Source organism: Mycteria americana, chromosome 3 (assembly GCF_035582795.1).
Source record: "Mycteria americana isolate JAX WOST 10 ecotype Jacksonville Zoo and Gardens chromosome 3, USCA_MyAme_1.0, whole genome shotgun sequence".
NCBI lineage: Eukaryota > Metazoa > Chordata > Aves > Ciconiiformes > Ciconiidae > Mycteria > Mycteria americana.
The window spans coordinates 72,925,036-72,948,336 of record NC_134367.1 but is presented as its reverse complement, the minus strand read 5'-3'; the positions used below and the strand labels follow the sequence as shown (position 1 = coordinate 72,948,336).

Genomic DNA, 23,301 nt, shown 5'->3' with positions numbered 1-23,301 from the left:
TCTAAAATTTAGGTGTGCCCTTTGTATTTAAAAAAGAGCAACCCCAAACCAAAACAATTCCTAGGGAAGGATACTACAAAATACGTGAACTCAGAATGGACAGGTTTTTTGGGTTTATCTTTTTTTTTTTTTAAAAAGAAGTCCCAAATAACAATCTTTTAACAGATACTTAGCATACTTATGCATAAGTATGCAAAAGCATAAGTATGCCAAAGGCTCATTCCACTGTTGATTTTCATTTATTTATTTGTTTGTTTCCCTCATGCTCGGTTGCCACTCCAGCAATTGCTGGGCAGTGCCAAGTCTCTTCCCAGGCAAGCCAGAGCTGCAGTTCTTGGCCTTTGGAGCATGGGGTCGTGAAGAGGAGAGGCACCACGTTGCTGGGTGGCAGCTGGAGAGGACGCTCAGCGTGGCCCTGTCACGCACCCCAAGTCCATAGGGTCAGATGCGCTGGGTCAGGAAATAATTGAAACATCCAATCTGATGATAAAGGGAGCAGTTTGCAGGGCTCTGATTAGAAGTGTTTTTCAGATTAGACATCTATAAAGCTGTGGCAGTTATAAGTTGGTACAAAGGAATTAATCTGATGTGCATTCCCTTTTGTATTCAGTCCTGTGTTGAGAAGGATGATTGCTGTGTTAAAGAAACACATCTTATTGACATGTTAAATTACTTATGGCTTTAAGTTACTTTGCCATAAATTTCTTACAGACCAAGTGTAGCGCACAGGTATTTAGCTAGAATATACAATAGAAGATAGAATAATGGCATGTGAAAAAATGCAAGTTAGTCATGTAATGTCTGCTGAAGACATTTGGAGTAGTTGTGATTATATATGGCGGTCCTCTTACAGTGAGGTGGAATTTTTGCTTGTAGGGACAATGAAGATGTCTTACCACTACTTACTTTAAACAGCATTTTGCTTCTGTAGTGTTAAGAGGGAGAAGGAAAAAAAAGAAAAAGAATTACTGCAGCCCTCAGCAAAGTCTGGAGTGGCAGAAAGACTTGCAGAGGTGTTGCTAAATGGTTAGTTTTGGGAACCTGCATTACTGTGGTTACACAGAAAGAGTTTTAGTTTGTGGGACTGGCAGTGAGGAAAAAAGTGGAAGAAAGCATTATTCTAGTAAACTGAGAATGCAGAGGATGTGGAACCTATAGTTCCCCTCCCCCTGCTTTTTTAAAGATGCTTTTCGAAGCATTTCTAATAGCTGCTCATTTAATAGTTGACGAAGCCTCTCAGTCTGGGAGACTAACCAAAACCACCTAAAGAGTTGTGCTGCATCACCAATCCCAAAGTGTCCTCCCCACCCCAATCATGGCTCAGACTTCCCAAACTTGTGTGTTTGGTTTATTAACCATTAATCTTGTAATATTTTTCAGTTCCTTTTGGTTTTTAAGCTTATTAAAGTCATATTTTCCAGTTCTTTTGTTGTAACTGTACTGCACAGAAACTTCTTTTTTGAAAGAACAGCTGAGATTCCCATGAGATGTCATGGCTCCAAGACTTCGGGCTTCAGAAAAACATCACACATCAGAGTGAGTGGGTGGAACCACAAAAATCGAGGGGGGAACAGGAGCAGAGCGAGTGAAGAGGTAAAGTCAGTCTTAGACACATCACCGGTGCAGTGGCAACAGTTATGACTGGAAGTACGGGAGCCTTTTATGTACGTGGTTAAGAATACAGGAGATAAACGTGAACTGATTAAATAATAACTTAAGTATCAGCAAAGCCTCTTTGTGTTAATTCAGTTTCCAAAAAAGTGTGTGTGTGACAAACTATGCCATAGTGTTAAAAGTTTCTCAAGTCACTTTAAGGTTATAAGTAGTTTTTTTAGTTGTGGTTGTTGTATCAAATAGGTCTGTCTAGTCTGATTCACCAAAAGTCAAGTTTATATGAACTTGGCCTGAAATAGGTTTAACTGCAAATTTGATTACAAGTGCAGGAAAAGACAGGGGCCTAGTCAGGGTGGACTGGGGAAGGAAATGGAGGGAAAAGCTGCTGATACTTATCGAGGAGGCCTGAAAGAAGCAGCTGTCCAAGCAAAGTTACAGGCTGCTTAAAACCACTGTCAGCTGCTGACTGGGGCGCCTTCTGGCCGACCTGAATATGGGGGTGGTCACTGCCTGTGTTCTCGCTAATCATGATGCAGAGCATTGCTGTGAAAATACAAAGCAAGCTGTTGGTTTAAAACTTTATCTAGAAGAGAGACTTGATGCATTTGACTTGTTTTCTTTCTTCCTTCCTCCCTCGGCACGAGCTCCCCTAGGTCTGCTTCCTAGTCCTCTACGGGACCATGGGTGGTTGTGCTAGTGGAAGTTGCATATGTGTTTTATAAGTGTAGTGAACAGGTATAGCTTGGGCTGGCAGCTGTTTCCCATGCAAACTTGTGACTGAAGCAGTGCTAATTATCTTTGAATCCTATAAGTCTTGCTTGCCTGCTCTGTCATTGAGTTTCAGACTGCAAGTGGTGCCAAGCCTCTTCCCGTAAGCATGTGTTCTGTAGAAACTTGCATGTGAGCCCTGCCCAGATGTTTTAAAACCTAACTTAATGAATGTTAACATTGAAGTATTTGAACATTCATATCCATTCAGACATTTCAGGATCACGTCCCAGGCATTAGTATCGTGCAGCTAATGCTTTCTGCTGGTAGGATGCACGCGTCCTCTCACTGGAAGTACTGAGCGGAGGTAAAAAGGGTGTCATGGGAACAGCGATTGAATCACCTGCTCAGTCGCTTAGGCAGAGCTGTTGTAGATAAAACCTTGATACCTAGCTGAGGAAAGAGAAGGCTGTTTGCATTGCCCTAAGGAGCACTGTCAGGGACAGCGTAACAGCCAGCTTCCCTTCAGGGTCATGGTTGACATCTTTCAGCATTGTCATCTGGGTGTGGGCTTCAAGGTCAGCTTCTGCCTTTAATCAACCTACGTGAGCAGTCTCTAGCTCCTAGATTTAGTGCATAGGCTCTAGCGCTTGTACTTTCTCCCATGCTTCCACTTCTTGTGTTAGGTGGACACAGGCAAGTTTTCCTCGCTAACCTCCTGTTGTAGACTCTTCTTTGTTAAAGTATTTACCAATGTTTACCCCCCTGCGTGTTCCCTAAGATTAGATACAGTGTCTGCTGCAGTTTTGTTGTGATTTCTACATACCAGTATCAGCTTGCTGTTTTTCTTTCTTTCTTTTTTTTTTTTTTTTTTTGGTATTTGTGTTGCCTGTCCCAGTGAGTCCAGGTTCATAGTTGAGGTCCCAATGCGTTTCAGAAATACAGTGGCAGAACTACTTGCTTTCTGCTGCTGCCACCTGATATGAAGGAAAAATTATAGTTCCTTCTTTATAAAGAATTTTGAAAGTAGATGGGTGAAAAGAAGAACTGCTTATTATGCAAGTCTGTAATCTTTACCACTTCAGTATGCACAAAGCTTTCCACTTGCTGTTTAAACTGCAACCATATCAGCAGAAACATCATTTTAGCTTGCAAGCAGGTTTGGTGCTGCTGAGATTTGCATGCTTCACACTCAAGTGTTTGTGAAGCTTTGTTGCTGTTTACTTTCTAATTCCTTCTCATTATCCTGATAACATACCTTGTGCAGTTGCTCAGAGAGCTGTCATACCTTAGTGTCTGAGGGAAGTCATCATAGACTTCAGCCTGTTGCAGAAACACTAATTTCTCTGAAGAATCAGCAGCCTTAGCCTATTTGAATGGTAGACAAAGATGTATTTAACTTTGTATATATATAGATGTATGTATGTATATAAGATGTATATAATCATTATTGAATTTGGAGAGACAGCTTGCCTTCCCTCATACACTACCAGCATACAAAGTTTGTAATCTCTCCGTCAGTCTTCTCTGATAATTGTTAGTCTCTCTCACGTTAGATGAGTCTGAAGTCATAAATCTCTGATTTGCTCTATCTTGGTCATTTTGTGCTCCTGCTGCCTTGAGGAGGTTGCTGTCTCTGTCCTGCAGGCAGACGAGCCCACTTGCCACACTCCTCACTGGATGTAGCCTTTTACTATCCTTGCCTTATCAGGTTGGTTATGCTGTGAAGTCTCTTCTGTCTTGTGGTAGGAGGGTATCGTCTCCAGTATCTCCTTCTCCTGAGCTTGAACTTGTTTAACCTTGTGAGTTTTTCCCAGATTTCCAGGGGAAAGGCATTAACTTCTTTTCTGAACATCTACCTGCAGCACCGAGTATCAGGCACAGTGTAGGCTTTTTGGTAAGCCACTGTAGAATTTTGTGATCTGTTATTAAGTGAAAGATAGTAAGTAATTCCTGAGGGATCAATAACCATTTAATCTCCAAGGTTTCTTTCTGATTTATAGGGCAGTATCTTGGAATGCTTCTGTTCCTCCGTTGCTTTAGATGACATTTTTCCTAAACTGGTGTCAGAGATGTCTGTATGCTAGGAGAGTCAGTGCTAGGCACATTTTTCAGTTGAAAAGGACCAGGCTTTCTGCAGACCTTCCCTCCCGGAATCGTTTTCGTCTTTCATAAAGTCTGCCAGCAGGGAAATGCAGAAAGAGCATCAAGAAAACCCCATCCTTCTTTCTGTGTGAAGGACAGAGTGGTTTGCCAAGGCATGAGCCGTGCTGAGCAGAGTTCAGAACTATCTCCTGCATGGTGACTCAGCCTGGTGATCTCCATTACTGCAGCTTGCACTTTGCCACTTTGTCTGCAATGTCACTCTCTTCCGGTAGCGTGGCCTGTTACCAACACAGGCGTGCTTCCTTGGTCACGGCTGTACATGCCGATGACGTCCCTCGAGATCTTCAGTCTCACAGCTAAGCCATCCTGCTGCTTCCATGCACAGTGGAGATCCAAAAGAAACCACATTGAAGAGGTTCTTCCTGCAGCTCTGCAGCAGAGGGTCCTGCCAATAAACCACCCCTGTTGTCAAACGCACCCAATGGATTTGGCTCTTGCACCCCTGAGGCCCCTCCAAAGCAGTTTGTTCATCCAAAGTGCAGCATAGGCACTGACTCAGATTCCCACAGGGTGCGAGCAAAGCAGAATAGGCATTTTTCTTCTGCACTTCGTTGGTGAGGCTTTGACGTGATGGAACCTATGATATGCACAGGTGGGGTATGGAGGAGAAGGGATTTCTTCCACACGCCACTTGGTGCTGTTTGGATAGCATAGGAGCTGTGTCTGCTTTTCAAGAAAGAATTCTGGGAAAACAAAAGCACAACTATCTGGTTCGCTGTCTTCAGAAGAAAAGCTGGTCATCGGCCTTTGTCACTGAAGATCCGTTGCTTTCTAGTCTCTTTCATCTCTAGGGGACAGTGCTTCCACACATACCTGACAGATTCATCTGCCCACCCTGGCTGTGTGCATCATGCAGCTATTCAAGCTTCCAGAGGGGTATGGGTGCCAGGGCCATCTGAATGCCTCTTCGTTGCCGCTGTCTTGTAGTGATGAGGGGTCTGCCCACTATATGGTTCTTTTTTTCCTTTTGCTCTTCTTTAAATCAATGCCCATGCTGCATGAAGAGTCCTTTTTGTTTTTAATAGGGAGTCGGTGACGCCTGTCTTCTGACAATTTCAGAAAAATGTACTGGCTTGGTTTCTCTTGTTTGTTAGTTATAAATGTTGAGTCGTAACAGCAGGTGATTAGTTCTGGTACCTGGGTCAGAGTTACTTGACTATGCCCGTACTTGCCTAACACAGACTTCTTTCCTGGGGGCATTTTGAGGTCATACCAGGGATGGTCTGGAGGAGTTCTGGCAAAGATTCACTCTTGGCTGTTGACCTTCTCATGCAACTCAGCCTTTGTGTTGTCCACTGTTGTGAATAGGTAGAGTGAAGGAAACTCTAGGAGCGCTGCGTGTACTTGGCCCGTGAAATTAGCTGAATATGTCTGGGAAAGCGCTCAGCTGATGGCATGTGGAATAAATCCGTTTCCTTGGGACACAGCACATCTTCTGTCTGTTCATCACAGTTACGTCATGCAATGAGAAGGTGCTATAGTATGTGGCCTCCCCTTGATGCTGTAATAGGCAAGCTGCTTTCGTTGGCCAGAAAAGTTGGGCTTTAGTACTGGCACATAACTCAGTAAAAATCATGTCAAATAAATTCTTACTGTAGTCCTCATCACTGGTGATTAAACCTGCACAGTGGTTTGCTGTCTAACACATGAACTTCTACTAAGAATTTTCTTCTCAGCTTTTCTTAGAGGATCGGTATGTGGAATTGTTTGGCAAGAGTCTTTGTTTTAAAATGCTACCGTACATGTTGACACCATTTTATTATGTTGAATGCTCAATATGATCCAAGTTGTAAGGATGGAGTTTTCTGGATGTGAGATGTGATTTAGTATGGTTGGAGACCAGATAAGAGCAGGGGTGACAATGAATGGAATGAATGTCTTGATTGGAATGAATGTCTTGATATCCTACTTGTAATTTAAGCAGATTCCCACTTGTAAGTTTGTGGAACACAATTATACATAGTTGGGTGGCTTTGACTTACTTTGGTCTTTTTCACTAGCAGAAACAGGGTAGGGAAATTCTTTAAAAGCAGAGATTTCAAAACGCAAACCCATGGTTTGAAGGCACCAGTTTATTGGGGTAAAGTGATAATGTTAGCCTTTCACTGAGCATCTCAGTCTGGGACCGCTAGTATGTAGCACGGAAGAGTTGTGTGTCACACTTTTTAGGAAAATTGGGGTGAAGATGATCTCAAAGACTCCTAAGAGAGTAACATAAAGCACCCATCCTGTTACTGAAAATTATTTTGGTTGCCTCCCATGCAGAGTATACCCAGAAAGAGAACCTTCGTTTTACTGAGTTTTGAAAGATAGTTTTCAAGTTTCTGGGCTTTTCATTTAACGTTACAGTGAAATCTGCAGGTGCCAGAATGCTTTTCATAGGACAGCTAGTCATTATAGTTCAAGTCAACTTAAATATCGGAATGTGGGTTTTTGGGGGGTTTTTGCTTCTTAAACTGCTACTTGCTTGAAGCTTTAATCCTATGTATTTTCTAAAAGTGATTAAGAACGCAAAGCTTTTTTATTAATAATTGAGATATATTTATAGAATAACTAAGGCTATTTTAAAATATGCAACCTTTTTAAAGATGAAATAGAAATTGTAGGACAAATGACAGTATATTGGTTAATCAGTTTCTTTAAGTGACATGCATGTGTTTTCTTTGTGTTTCTAGTGCAAAAGTGTGCAATATTCTTACATTGATGTTTGAGAAATAAACCGTCTATTCAGCCGAATTGGTCAAAAACTTCACAGGATGAAAAATTCTTTTTCCTTACAGATTGTTCTGTTATATGGTATGATAATACCAAGATCTGCAGAAATTGAGCGTTAGTCGATTTGGATGTAACTGAAGGACTCTGTCTGAAGTCTTCGATCCAGAGGCTTTGAAAGGCCGTTGGGTGCTCTGAGAGTTAGAGAATATCTCTCAGCTTTAGGCTAATAATTTTACTCTAGAACTAAGAAACCATTCTTGATGAAACTTCTAGCAAACAAAAGTGCCCCTATAAAAAGTTTAGGCTTCTTCAGGATTGTCTGGTTTCCCGATTTTCATTTATATATGTACACACACATACACACATTATTTATATACACACACATGTATTTTATATATATACACACATACATATATACACAGATATATATCACACATACATATATACACACACACATACATGTGTATATTTAAATGGTTGTGGTTGTGTTGCCAGTCACAACGACAAGTGTGTTGTCACTCTTTCTGGGGTTCTTAAAGAAATGACTTTCTCTAGCAGTTGAAATGGAGTCCTTTGCCTCTGGAGGATTTGAGACTAAGGAAACTTGCATGGACTAAATGGAAAGTAGGATGGTAATTACAGCTCACTTTGTATTTTCATTTAGCTTAATTTACAGTCTGAGGTACAGTCAGGTGGTTGGGCATTTGAATGTTACAACTGTTACAGCCTAATCACAGGAACCTGGTAAGACTACTCAGGTATTTCTTTCTTCAGATGCATAGAAATATTAGCGGGGGCTATTCCATGTATTCAGTTATGAACAGAAAAAAACTAAATGCAGTAAATAAAATTGTTATTATGATTGTCACTCAGCAATACCAAAAGGTATATACTCTTGTAATATACTCTTTTAATCTGTGAAATTGCCTTGTAGTGTTGATTTATCGCTGTAAATATAGCGACTGGATGAGGGAAAATGTATTTATATTTCATTTAAAAAAAAACCCAAACATTTCTCAGATGGAGTAGTTTTTGTATTTTAAAAACAACCTGTAGATGAACATTATGCCACATTAGCAAGATTGACTTGATCGTATTACTGTTGAAGTTGAAAGTAGACCAATATTTTTAAAATGGACTTTTGAAATAGAAAATCTTGCCTGTTTATGATTTGGTTCCCCTAGACCAAATTAACTTGGATGCTCAGCAGGGACTCTATTTGTTCTGGCGTAAGAACAAGCATGGGGCAGAGCTTCCTGGTCTCAAAACGCTGGTGATGGTAAGAGGCCTCTGCAGTGTTCCCAGCCAGCTGAATGCTTGAGGTATTTTGCCATACAGGAAATCAATTGCAGCTGAATGTGCACTGTTTCCACTCCAAGTATATAAACAGGCCTTATGGTGATATAAAAAAAAAGAGGAAAAAAAAAAAAATCCAGTCTTACATTCAATAGCTTCTTGAAAGTTCAGAGCAAGAACATTTGATGTTCGGTTTCTGTGGATTCTTCACTGTCACCTTTGGCTGAGCCCATAGCACAGAAATAGCTAAGAAGAAGTAAATTAATCTTGGGGTCCTCTAGAACAGGCAAATGTAAAACAATGGCTTAGAGAAATGAAAATAATAAAAAAGGTATTCTTGTTCAGTGCCTGGTTGATGTTCTAGTCGATGTTCTGAAGCTGTGAAGGGTTACAAATTTAGCAAAGGGAATGAGTTCTTTCCCTTGTTAAATCAAGAATCCTGCCTTTTTTAGGCTTCAAGGTAGGTTAATAAATTTTGCTAGAAAAAGCTGCATCACAATTGTATCTAAATAGCTGCTTTTTGTGAAGTGATAGAAGAAACAATATTTTCATTTGGATATTTATCATTCTTTGACCTGGTGAAAATATCTAGATCAGATGCAGGTACCAGACAGGTCTCAGAAAGTGACCCACGGCTCTGATTTGCTTTAATGGCTAGAGATGTGTCCTTCTATTGCTCACCAAGAAAGTGAGGGTTCATTTGGATAGAGGTTTCCAGGCATTAAAGCTAATTAAGTTTAAAATCAGTGCTAACAATTTCCAGAAGGAGCATGGCCTGAAGCTTTCAGGGCTTCGAGCTTGGGAACCCAGCAGCACTTCACCGCTCTGCCGTAGACTGACCACGCAACCATAGACAAAGTGATCTAGATTTTTAAAGGTACGTGGGTAGGCACTTGCAGAGGTGGTAAGACTCTTAATGAGATTTTCGGAATCACATTAGTGTCTAATTCCTATTAAAAATCTGACCCTTTAGCCTGTCTGAACTGGATTCAGCCCGTGCTGCGTTTTATTCAGCTGCTCTTTAAGGCAGAATGGGCAGGCAGTACAGTGAGCATGGCTTAGAGGGCATAAACCGGGGTGAGCGCGGCCCCGCACTGAGCTGCGGAGTTGTGGTCCCTTTCCTCTAATTCCATAATTTTTACCCTCCTTTCTGCAGAATGCCAGAGATTCAACAGAGGAGAGGAAAAGTGACTCCGCTTTGCCTAATCTAAAGGTGATTTCCTTGGTGAGTGCTCTACCAGGTAATTTTTTTTTTTTTTAATTTTTTTTTTTAAATAAGGGATTATGTTTGTTGTGCCTCTGGCTGAGGTGATTACTGTTGACATTCAGTGAACATACCTCAAGTTAACCATGAGACTGCTGAGTATGCAAATCCCTGGTAGGTCTCTGTACTGTATAGGCCTGAAATGTTGGTTAGCAAAGACCATGGGTTTTCTTGATGTACACCCTAGTGGGGTTTTATGCTAATTAAATGATAATTTTGGGGCACCCAAGCAGTTAGGGGAGGCTAAGTCTTCAGTACTACACCTGTTTCTGTAACTGAAATTTTGCTAAAGATCTGTAGCTGAAGTTTTGTTTGGTTGCTTGATTCCTTCCTTTGGGAGTTAGAAGCTCAAGGGCAGCCTTGGCAGCAGTGACCATGAAATGGTGGAGTTCGAGATGCTTAGGGCACTGAGGAGGGTGCACAGCAAGCTCACTACCCTGGGCTTCAGGAGAGCAGACTATGGCCTCTTCAGGGGTCTGCTTGGTAGAGTGCCATGGGATAAAGCTCTGGAGGGAAGAGTGGCCCAAGGAAGCTGCTTAATATTCAAGGATCACCTCCTCCAAGCTCAGGAGCAATGCATCCCAACAAAGAGGAAGTCAGGCAAAAACGCCAGGAGGGCTGCATGGATGAACAAGGAGCTCCTGGACAAACTCAAACACAAAAAGGAAGCCTACAGAGGGTGGAAGCAAGGACAGGTAGCCTGGGAGGAATACAGAGAAATTGTCCGAGCAGCCAAGGATCAGGTGTGAAAAGCTAAAGCCCCGATAGAATTAAATCTGGCCAGGGACATCAAGGGCAACAAGAAAGGCTTCTGTAGGTATGTCAGTGATAAAAGGAGGACTAGGGAAAATGTGGGCCCTCTCTGGAAGGAAATGGGAGAACTGGTTACCCGGGATATGGAGAAGGCTGAGGTACTCAATGACTTTCTTTGCCTCAGTCTTCACTGGCAAGTGCTCAAGCCACACCACCCAAGTCGCAGAAGGCAAGGGCAGGGACTGGGAGAATGAAGAACTGCCCACTGTAGGAGAAGATCAGGTTCAAGAGCATCTAAGGAACTTGAAGGTGCACAAGTCCATGAGACCTGATGAGGTGCATCCATGGGTCCTGAGGGAACTGGCAGATGAAGTTGCTAAGCCACCATCCATCATATTTGAGAAATTGTGGCAGTTATGTGAAGTTCCCACTGACTGGAAAAGGGGAAACATAACCCCCATTTTGAAAAAGGAAGACCCAGGGAACTACAGGTCAGTCAGTCTCACCTCTGTGCCCGGCAAGATCATGGAGCAGATCCTCCTGGAAACTATGCTAAGGCACATCGAAAATAAGGAGGTGATTGGTGATGACCAACATGGCTTCACTAAGGGCAAATTGTGCCTGACAAATTTGGTGGCCTTCTACGACCGAGTTAGAGCATTGGTGGATAAGGGAAGAGCAACTGACGTCATCTACCTGGGCTTGTGCACAGCATTTGATGCTGTCCTGCATGACATCATTGTCTCTAAATTGGAGAGATGTGGATTTGACAGATGGACCACTCGGTGGATAAGGAATTGGCTGGATGGTCACACTCAAAGAGGTGCAGTCAATGGTTTGATGTTCAAGTGGAGACCAGTGACGAGTGGCGTTCCTCAGGGGTCGGTATTGGGACTGGCACTGTTTAACATCTTTGTCGGCCACATGGACGGTGGGACTGAGTGCACCCTCAGCAAGTTTGCTGACGACACCAAGCTGTGTGGTGTGGTCGACACGCTGGAGGGAAGGGATGCCATCCAGAGGGACCTTGACAGGCTTGAGAAATGGACCCGTGTGAACCTCATGAAGTCAACAAGGCCAAGTACAAGGCCCTACACATGGGTCGGGGCAATCCCAAGCACAAATACAGGCTGGTCGGAGAATGGATTGAGAGCAGCCCTGAGGAGAAGAACTTGGGCATGTTGATTGATGAAAAGCTCAACGTGACCTGGCAATGTGCACTTGCAGCCCAGAAAGCCAACCGTATCCTGGGCTGCATCAAAAGAAGCATGACCAGCAGGTCGAGGGAGGTGATCCTCTACCTCTACTCCGCTCTCGTGAGACCTCACCTGGAGTACTGCATTCAGCTCTGGGGCCCCCAACATAAGGACATGGACCTGTTGGAGCAAGTCCAGAAGGAGGGCTGTGAAGATGATCAGAGGGCTGGAGCACCTCTCCTATGAAGACAGGCTGGGAGAGCTGGGGTGGTTCAGCCTGGAGAAGAGAAGGCTCCAGGGAGACCTTGCAGCAGCCTTCCAGTACCTGAAGGGGGCCTACAAGAAAGCTGGAGAGGGGCTTTTTACAAGGGCAGGTAGTGATAGGAGAAGGGGTAATGGCTTTAAACTGAAGGAGGGTAGATTTAGATTAGATATGAGGAAGAAATTCCTCACTATGAGGGTGGTGAGGCACTGGAACAGGTTGCCCAGAGAAGTTGTGGATGCCCCATCCCTAGCAGTGTTCAAGGCCAGGCTGGATGGGGCTTTGAGCAACCTGGTCTAGTGGAAGGTGTCCCTGTCCATGGCAGGGGGGTTCGAACTAGATGATCTTTAAGGTCCCTTCCAACCCAAACCATTCTGTGATTCTATGGTAAGTGCCACTTTCATGGAGAAACAGTGGTCTCTCCATGGGCCTGGGGAGATCTGGGACTTCTATGTTCTCCTGAGATTTTCTATGTTACTGTATGTCATTTGGAGAAGAAATTGATCTTTCATAGTTTATTTTTTAGGGTTTTAATTTTGTTTATGTGTTCTTACTACCTGAAAGTCTTGGGGGACCTGGCAACTTGAGACCATAGGAAAAGCAGATTTAGATGCCATGGAAATGTAACTTGATTGTAATAACGGATTTTACTCATTTGATTATCTGAAACAAATTGACATTCCAGAAATCTTCACGATAGGGCTGGCAGGAGACTCCGCAGAAAAAATTAAATAAGATGATGGCTTTAGGCAAGGTCCCTTTCTCCTTCCTTTCCTCCTCAGTCTTGGTGCCAACCCAAAGGAGTCTTGTCTTCTCTCTGAAGAACACTGACATTCAGTGATGGGCTTTGTGGGTAACAACACCGACACTGGTATTTGGAAAAACTCGATGACTTATACATAATCTACTTCACTCCTTCCAGATGGAGTATCTAATGCTGAAACCAGTGTAGCATGGATTAGTTTAAAATTAAAAAAGAAAAAAAAGAAAGTACATTATGTTAATCGGCACTCTGGCTTCTGTGACCTGCAGAGGGAATACTAATATGCTATAGTAGACCACTAATTAATAATATTTATGATTTTACCCTACTGATAGTGGGGCTTGTAATATAATTTTGTAGTATGTATTGATGATCCAGTTGTGTTCAAATGTTTATAAAATTTTAGGAGAACTTTATGTCGGATCCAATGCTTTGAGATTGCATAGCTTTAATAGGTAGACACTAGCAGGATTGCATAGCATTCAGTTGAAGCTTACATCTGACAAACATTAGCGAGATCTTACTTTCCTTTGGATCCAAGGGAGAACAGTCTCTGTAAGTAGGAAAACATTTTGCAGAGCGTGAGAGAAGAAAGAACAGAAATTCTTCTTCAGTATTTTCTAAAAATAGCAAGATTTGAGTAAGGTTGTATGTTTTAACATACATTAGAGAAAAATTATTGGTGTGACCTAAATTCAGTACACTAGTTGCCTGTGTTATTTGCTGATAGTTAATTACTAGCATATTTTTTTTGTCCACAAATGTGGAGGGGCTGTACGTTCCCAGGTTCCACACAGCAAATAATTTTATTTATTTAGCTTGAAATTTGTGCATATCCAAATGCATGTGAAATATTTGCCTAGTGACCGTAGAAAGTGAATTACTTGCACAAATCCCCCGCTCCGTGATTTCCATTTCATTTCAAATGTGCTGCTTGGCCTTGGTTTTGAGTTGTGGTGATTTTAATGTGTTTTCATGATGAACAGAAAAGCTAAACCAGACTGTCAGACTCTAATAACCTCTTTTCTGAAAGCTGAGATAACATGGCTTGTGCATGTGTCCTAAGAGGCAGAGGATTTCCTAAGATGCTCTGGGATCCACGGTAGACAAGGGTTCACTGTGAAGTGCTTCAGAAAATTGTTGTATCAACAAAACTGGAGTGTGTGGGAATGTATCAACTAACGGGATAAGGCATTCAAGGACTAGATGAAGTGCATTTAGTAAAGAATTAATTTCATGGGAAAAAGGAAGAAACCTAAAATATGAGGAGTGGTGTTCTGTAAAAAGAATAGTTTAATGGTTTGGGCAGATATAGCTTTGAGGGATGGCTGTTAACTCTGTTCCAAATAACCACCAGTAATTTTGCCAAATTTGCTTCACGTGCCAGACTTAAATCTGGAGGTTTTAAGACTATTTTCATCCTGAAGAACTTTAGGGGGTGGTGGGGGAGACATTTTATGAAATTTGTTTCTATTTTGCTATTATCCATTTGACTTGTGTAACAATATTGTGTGTTTTTAATTGTTTCAAGAAGTTTTAGAATATGCTAATCTTTGAAAAGAATGAAGATGGGCTTCAGCAGCTCTTAAAATCATGTCATCTGTTGTAGCAGAGAAGGGAACATCAGATCAATATGCTTTGTTCTAACAATTCAGGATGAGTTTTGATACGCAGTGTGTTTATGCTAAAAGTCACTACACAAAAAAATTCCTCGAGCATCTGTGCATCACTGAATGCTTTGTTTAGGCCACGTCTTTAATGGTATGAGGGCTTGCAAATCTGTGTGGGGGTGGAGAGGAATGATGCATGCCCACGTGTGAGCTTTTCTGCAAGTCGGTTCTATTTTTGGCATGCAATGGAGCAGAGGTACAGGGCAAAAGTAGGGGTTCACTTGCGACGTGGGAAGCTTTCCTATTGCGGGAACCTCGTACCAGGTTCTTAGAGCAGTTGCATTAGTATCCATGGGAATATTTGGGGTTTAATTTAGCATGCTAGATTAGGGCCTAATACCTTAATTAAGGCTAGCAGTTTTTAATAAGTTTCCCCCAAACCCTTTGTGGCTGATTGTAGTCAGACTGAAACAGACATAATATAAAGCGCATCTCTAGGGCTTTCTCTTGTTGGCAATTTTATGAAAGCTGTCATTCTGCTTCAGAGTGATGAAGCTGGCCAGTGAATATAATCTTTAACAGAAGGATCCACAGATCTGACTAGGCTTCTTAACAATATTAATCCAAATGATTTATGCCAGTGTCATATTGAAAGTCTAAACACTTAGTACATTTAGACTAACAGTTTTATAAAAATCCTGATAACTATTTAAAAAAAGGCTTTGTTAATAGATAAAACATCTTTTCTAGATGCTGCTTAATTCTCTTGTCAGTTCACATGTTTGGGATTTTCTGCTGTGAAAAAGATTAAATGAATTGTCTGGACAAATTCAGGAATAATATAATTAGGATTTTGTATAATCTATAGGCAAAGTGATTTATTTTTTTTAAACATTTGTATATTAAGTTGTTGAATAAAAATGCTTATCTTTATTTAAAAAAAAATCCAAAAAGACAAGCTCACTCACCCCTATCTTCCCCCGATGCTTGCTCAGAGTGGTCCATCCTTTCCCGCTCCCGTCTCCTATTGTTATGGTCAAATGACCAAGGAAAAGTGTATACTTCCTTTTGTGTCCAGTAGATAGGGGTTCTTAATTGATGACTGCTGCTTTCTTTCTGACAGAAAGGAAATGAATGGGCAGTAGTGATTATAGCACATCTGTTGTTTTCTGGTGAGCATCCTGTACAGCAGTGAAACTGTCTCAAAGACTACTTTTTTTTTTTTTTTTTTTCCTGTTCAGGACTAGTTAATAGAGGGGGTATGGGTGGCATGTGACAGTATTCTTCCTTTGTCGCAGGTGTAGCAGAGCAGAAAAACAAATCGCACGCTGGAACAGAGTGACTTGTTTATGTTTTCCAAATAAGGGTGTATTACAAAAAAAAAGAAATCTTGCAAAGACTTCAGGGATGTACTGTTTTTTGATTGCATGATGTAGGTCATGAGTCCTGTCTTCGTAGTATAGTCACTGTGCTGTAGGTGTAACGCTCCAAAATCATGTTGAAAGTGGCTTCCTCTGGGGAAGGGGAGAAACAAAATAGCACTCGTACCAAGGACCCAAAAGCCGAAACATTCACGCAGCTTTCACTTCAGTTTCTGAGTCTGTGATACGGTTGTCCATCTCCTGCCCGAACATCTTTTCCTTGATGTGTTGCAGCCTAACTCCCAGGAGTGCTGAGGAACTCCCTGGGGAGCTCTGTGGTGTGCTCCTGCCCTCCTGGAGAGGGGCTGGGGCTGGAGCCAGGGGAAGCTCCTTACCTGGCTTCACAGACTGCGGAGAGGGAAGTTTTGAGGACAGATGAATGAGGAAGTATAGGAAAGGGGCTGGCCTGAGAGAAGAAGGGGGCTTGAAGGTGGGGAGGAGAGATGTCTGGGGAAGTGGCTGAGAGAGGCCAGTAAAGCAGCTGGGTGAAGTAGGTATGGGATGGTAGCGGAGCGTATCACAGCTTGTCCTCTGCATCACACCAGCCACAATTTTTGCACATTTTTTTTTTCTTTCTGACTCCTGTATTATAAAGAAGTGAGTGGAAGTGGGATGCCCTCTGTGCAAGCCCTGAGTGTGCCTACAGTGAACCCTTTTATTCTCTCTTGCCACACAAAGTGCTTGAAAAACTGAGCTCTGTAAATCTGAATCCTTACCGCTTACCTTGTTGTCCTTTGTTCTTTCCTTTTGCTTTTATCGTGTTTAATTGCAGCATTTCTTGTAAGCAAGGTGCCAGTACTCTGCTTTGCACAGACTAAATATTTTGGTACTTAAACTGATAGGGCTTATGTTGAGTTTGGGTGAAGGTGGTTAACTGAAGTTAGCACACTGGATAGTGCTGCCCTCTTTCTTGCCGGTTTCTGATGTGTGTCGGATAAAATTGGGGGTTTTTGCAGCCCGTTCTTGTCACTTGCTATCCCAAGCTCTGTCCCTGCCCTCTTAAGAGAGGATCCCCATCACTTAGCAAAGGAGGTATTGAGATGTACAGCTTCGTTTCCATAAGATGCTGTTTAGCTGGAAGCTTACAGCCTTCCTTAAGCTAAACAGGTTTTTCAAATAACAGATGCACATGGCCACTAGAGGTGGGAAAAGTGAGCAAGAATATACTGTGCTGTAGGTGAACATCAACATAGCTGAATACAAAATTCATGATACTATAAATGAATCATGCTGCAATTAATGCCCCAGTGATACGTATGCCGTTATGGTGTTGGCAAAATGGGCGTCAAAACTGTGCCCCTTCCTTTGACCTGATTTCCATCCACACTCTAAGTTTACAGAGAATGTGGAGTAATCAACTGTGTAATTATCCAGCATAGATAAGCTTAAACTTCTGTCATTGCTGCTTTTCCCTGATCAGATCAAACTTCAGAAAATGGAAAAACAGGTGCCATAAAAACAGCTTTAAATTGGGTGGGTTTTTTTCCCCTTCTTTCTAGTGGTGAAGCTGGTTTTTTTGGGTTTTGGGGTTTTTTGTTTGTTTGAGGTTGGTTTTTTTTTTTTTTTGTAGGCTTGCCTAAGGGTAATTTAAGCAACTAAATAATCCTTTTGCTTTCTGAGTGAGATACACAGAGACCCTGTTCATGCCTCCAAAGCCTTTTAAACATTTAGTCTATCCCCACAGGATTTCAGACTTATCTTGCATCTGTTGGCAAGCATTATGTTGTAGCTAAATATTAGTCATGGCACCAGCCAAGTAATACAGGAAAAACCCACGGAATCAGTTGAAATCTATTTGCTGAAGTCTTTGTAAATTCCATTTTATGGATCTCTTAATGCATTATGGTAAGTTTTAAGAAAGATAGTAAATTGTTGATTTGAGATTTTTGCAATTCTGAGCACTACATTGATGTATTACTCTGCACCTCCTGCATGACTCATGAGAAACACTTGAATATTTGTGTGACTTAGTGTATTCAAATTGCTATATAGAAGTTTGCTAAAATGTTTTTATTATGGATTGCTGGCTTTGGAAACAGATGTGACTTCTTTTCATCCTGAGCTAAAGATGCAATACATGACTTAGAGCAGGGCTAGGACTGTTTTACAAAATTTTCAAAGACAGCTCTTTGAGTATTGATGCATTGATGACTATACACACAAACCAAAATCCTATTAAAAATGTAAAAATACTTGTTCTGTTGAGGCAAATATTCATTAAAGCATGATACATAGCTGTTCAGTAAAAGAAACTTCAGCAAGAACTTCAACCTCTAAAAGAAAGATTAGCTACTGCTTTTATCAGCATGGACATCGCTTTGAAGATACTAAACATCTGGTTTCCTTCTGGGAGAATTATGTTCTGTCCACTTGACCCTTTGTAAAAGTAAACATTTTTATTAGTTACGTTATGTAGGAATTTGAGAAAATATTTAATACATAAAAAACCCCTCTGCTTTGCATACTTAGCTTCAGTTGCCTAAGTACAGTGCATCAAATGCTGTTTTGTTCTTGATTCATGAGTTTCTTTTGGAATTAAAAATTACACCAGTATGGAATTTGGTAGGAGACATTAACTATGATTTTCCTTTCTTTCTTTGTATATTCCTCTTTTTCCCTCACTCCCTTGTCACCTCCCAAGAGTGTGTTTGTCACCCCCACAGACATTTCAGCCCTAACTTCTTGCCTTCAGCTATGGCTGTAAACTGTACTTCAAGGGTAAATCCAGCCTGGATTGTATTTGTTTACTACATAATTTAGATGGGTGAAGTTACTTAGTAAAGGTAGTTGTATATCTTTGTATTTGGGTATCGCAGTCTTCTGTGATCAAATGGAGGTTAAAGATTATTGGAGATGTAGCTTCTAATCCTCTTCTAATCCTAGGGTAGACTAGAAAGGCCTTAAAATCATAATTATTATATTTGTTTCTTCCATGTAGAAATAGATTACTTGGGAAAAATACCCTCCATACATACAGGTTTAAACACTAATATTGCTTGTTTTGTGCCAGTATGAGAGTGAGCGGATATCTTTTAAAATACACAATGTAGCCTTTTAAGTAAGGAAAAGCATTGGACTTTATGAAATGTTACATTTCAGAAATTATTTTGAAAGTGAAGCCCAGTTAGGAATTTTTCAGCCAAAAATATTTTATTGGAAAATAGCAATTTATTGAAAACAGAACACTTCACACAAACAGACAGTTTTCAGCAAAACTATCAGCAGGAGGAGTTTCTGAGATACAGAATTGTAAGAAAATGTGGTTCAGTTCCATGGAAAAATAACAATATAATTTAAAACTGAAGTGAATCCTGTGTCTCTGGGAAGTTCTGTCTCCGTTTTTTAAATTATTTTTATTTGGATTACAATCCTTCAGTGGTCTCTACCTCTTCCTCACAAAGGACATGGATATTTTCAAAAGTCTACTTTTTATTTTTCCATAAGTTGGAAAGATAGCTTGCTAGTTGCTTTTAGTGCTAGTTGCTTTTAGTGCACTGATGTTCATTTTTGCAAATTGTTCCTATGGAAAAGATTCTTCCGTTGTTTTAATTGAAACAGTCTGACAAATGTCAGACACAACATGAGTCAGGTAATGACAAATGATTCCCTCTGTTCCTTTTTGTTCCCCATTTGACATGTATTAAATCTCTAACTGATGACTTATCAATGAAGTTAAGACCTCCAAATTCTTACAAATTTGATTTGTCCTATTTTTTATTATTATTATTAGTCTAAATTGTGTTGCTTATGTAATAGGCACCGTAACTGCTTGTCTCTTTATTGGATGCGCCAATGTTGAGAGTTTATTAATCTCCAGGGTGAAGTGAAGCCTTTCAAAAGACTATGTGCCGCTTTTAGTCTCAGGATAGAGAGCTTTTGATCAAGTGGGTTGCAGGATAATTGAGGGCGCTTGTGCCAAATCTGTCTAGAATCTAAACCAAGAATACAGAGTTTTCTGTGTTTATTTTGGGAGTAGGTTCATATTTTTAAAGTTTGCCTCATACACCAATATTTATGAGAAATGACATTGAAGCGGACTTTAAACAGAACATTATAATTTGAAATGTTATTGTCTCTCTGAAGCACATCTGGTAGCGCAAGATCTAAAGCTATTAATTTGGCCAGGACAATGAGTTCTTTATGAATTGGGGCTAGCCTATTGAAATGAGTTTGCTCCTGAATTAATGATGATGGAGGGTGGGGAGTTTGGAGTAATGGCCATCTGCTGGGTTGTTAATGTCCAGCAGACTTTGAGAGACACAGTGACGCCTGTGGTAACACGCTTGCACTAACCTTAATATCTGTGTTGTTACTATGCATAGAACAACGAAATAAAAGCTGGATGAAACTATAAAATTCGGGTAATTTTTTTTTTGTGTGTGTGAGAGGACTGTCTTCCAGGGGCAGAAGCTTACTGCTTGTCCACTAGAGTGGGAGTGCTCAGTGCAAAAAAACCCCCCAAATCCCTACTAACCAAATTTACCATTCAGTGTTATTTTCTGTCTTCCAGTTATTCTCTATTCCTGAGAACAGCTTGATTTGATTCCCCTGCCCCCCAGGAGAGATGAGAGGCAAAGAACCCAAATGTTTTTCACTCTGGGGACTGGCGGAGCCCCACACACGTGCTGTTGTGCTTCATCTGCCGTGGTGCAGCGGGGCATGTATGATAATCAGATGTGTCCCCAGCTCTTAGTCCCTGTTGCTACTTATTCCACGTACCTAGGTTGCAACCCAAGATGTAGTTTAAATGCCTGAAACAGTAATTCTCACAAAGCCATTTTACAGCCTTTCAACGCTGGGAGTAGTGTATGTTTCTTATTATCGTCAAATCATATTTTTCTCTTATTTGTACCCTTATCGGATGTAAGGATATAGATACTTGAGTAAAATCTGTAGCGTAAATAACTGTATAAATGAGGGAGGCATGAGACTCCCCTGCATGAGCAATTTCCTTCCCTGCTTTCCTTCCCTGTGTATTGGTCTTCAAGGTGAGTGACACAAGCCTGCTGCGTGCTTACTGGAAATGAGATTAGTAGCTGGGGTTTTTCCTTAAAATGAATTGGCAGTACTGATAGAAAAATGCATACTTCATTCTGTGTATGTGCAAAGCATAATGTAAACATACATTTATTTATAAATAGGCATAATACAAATATTTTAATATCTCTATAGTATTGTACTTCCTGCCGTTGATCTTTATCACTGAAAGTAAACAAACCATTTTGCCTTGATGATTCTTGTATGTTAATCTAGGATTGCAAACCTGTACTTCCAAAGATGCTGTTCATGGTAGATATCTTGAAGATGCCAGTGTCCACCGTGTTTTGATATGATAGGATGAATTAAAGGGTGGAAGATTTCCAAAGTGTATTTCATACTTTATATAAAGTGTTAGTGCTTAATTCATGCTGTTTGGATATAGGGTTTTCGCTGCAGTCCACAATAGCAGGCTCACGCTTAGGAGTAAGTGGAGGGCAGCCCTCCTGGGGCAGGCACAAGCAGCCCAGAGGAAAAGTGGGATGTAAACCGCTGCCCGATAATCAGGCACTGGGGAACCCCTGTGCCGTCTCCTTCCAGTTCTGAATCTGTAGGGTGTTTTAGTGTTCTTCCTAATACATCTTTTTTTCATTTATTTCAGTTGAAAGGTTGAAAACTTTGATTTCACTTGGTGCACCTTCTTATAATCTTGCCAAATAAGCACTCTGCTATCTGCTACTCTGCTAAAGAAATTAAAGTAGATCTTTGATAGAGCCCTTGCAGGGTGGAAAGAAGAACAAAACTGCAATAAAAGCCCACAAAACATGTATGTGTTTGAAATGGACTTTATTATCTCTTTCAGTTTTAATACAGGCTTAAATTGGAAAAGGAAAATCATGTTTTTGTAATTACTTCTCTGAAAAGTGGAGCAGTTCACTTACTTCCTTAGAGAAATATGCTGAATCTTCAGCTTCAGAGATTTGAAGCTGGTAGTTACAGGTAATCTGTTTTAACTAGTAATTTTTATACAAATGAATTAATCAAATAGTTGAGTTTGTGTAAATTTTGCTGACAGCTAACTTTGGAAAAAGACAAAATAATTCTATAAAAGTTATGTTAGTTCAACCCTCTGGGGCTTATGTGATCCAAACTTCATTCCTTGTTTTTGTTTGTTTGTTTGTTTTTCCCCATATCTGTTTTGCAAATAAAGCCAAATAATAATGATTTGGCAGAAGCACCACATGGATACGTGTTTTAAAATAGATGAAACTTTTCTTATGTTTATGTGTAAGACTCTCAATATTTGCAAAAATAACAGATAATTTTGAAGTTTGGTAGTTATTTCAACCTACACTGTAGTTATTCTTGTTAAGTATGCTGGGTTCCTATTTTCCACAAATTAGGGTAGATGCTAAAATGACTAACCAGTTTTGAAAAATTTGGCCTTTGTTTTGTAATAATTATGATTCATTGCAGCTTCTTCCCAAACTTTAATGGCTTTTGCTTAAACTGTACTGGAGTTGGATTTAAAAAGAAAACCGCACACCCCCCCAAAAGCCCCCAAACCACAATAAAACCCCTTCCATTAAGGGTCTGCTTTATGTTTCATGCTGGCGTTAGCCTGCTGGTGTCATGGGGATGCCCAAACTTCAGACTTGTCTGGAACAGCCCTGAGAGGACTCTTCTCGCTACAGGAGAGCTGGGCAGCCGCCTCTGAACTCTCCTTGTGGGCACCTCTTGCTCTGTCGCAGCTGAAGGAGGCGTCCCCCAGTTGTGGGGCTACAGAGGAGCTGAGATGTTGCAGAGAAAGGTGTCCACAGGTACAGAGACAGAAAACGATGCTTCTTTTTGAAAGGTTTGTATCTGATTCGTTTTAAAGGTCAGGACTGAAAGGTAGAAGTGAACCCTGCCACTGCTGGTGGCATATGCGTAAGGGAAGAGTAGTTCAGTTGAATGAAATTATACTTTCTGCTCTCCAGAGAGTATGGTTGGGGGGTTTTTTTGTTGTTTTTTTTTTTTTCCTTGCCCGTTCAGCTTTTTATGCCATTGTGTGTGTGTGTCTGTCTCTCCATTCGGAGTTCTTTAAATCTTTGGAGTTTGTAACTAAGCTCAATTAAGAGAAAAATGCTCGAAACTACATTTCAGCAAAGTTTGTGAGCTGAGAGGAGTCCTATAAGGTTACGTCTGTATTAAATTCAGATGGGCCTAAGAGTGTTGCTGGGCCTGGAAGAAGATGGTCTGTGATGGTCATGTTTGCTGGTATGATCTTGGGGAATTACAGCTAGCCTTCTCCCCAGACAGCTTCCTGGCATGGCTCAGTCCCAAGTCCAGTTCGGCCATCACTTCCGAGAGATGGTTTTTATGCACCCTGTTGTAGAGACTAAGATAGTTCATTAGCACAGATGTGGGCTATTCTGTTCCAGCTTGCGCTTTTTGGGCACATTTAGTGCATTCATTTAAGTGTAGCCTTTGTGTTTCCAATGATGAGACTGTGTGATGTGAGCTCAGTCTTTATTCAGCATCAGAGAATCTGAAGGTTGGTCCAGCGATCCTGTG

At 41.0% G+C, this 23,301-nt stretch overlaps 1 protein-coding gene across 9 annotated transcripts in view; it reads left to right on the top strand.

The window, feature by feature from the left end:
* Positions 1 to 23,301, top strand: part of PLEKHG1 (pleckstrin homology and RhoGEF domain containing G1) — a 139,462-nt gene that overhangs the window by 3,358 nt on the left and 112,803 nt on the right. For 4 of the 9 annotated variants that reach the window (XM_075498996.1, XM_075498993.1, XM_075498989.1 and 1 more), the window contains exon 2: positions 9,656 to 9,724. The exons of 1 other annotated variant lie outside the window; for it this stretch is intronic. The gene's annotated coding sequence lies outside the window, so the exon portion shown is untranslated. Of the gene's footprint in view, positions 1 to 9,655; positions 9,741 to 23,301 lie in introns of all 9 variants that reach the window. 4 more of the 9 variants (XM_075498995.1, XM_075498990.1, XM_075498998.1 and 1 more) reach the window with 1 other exon arrangement.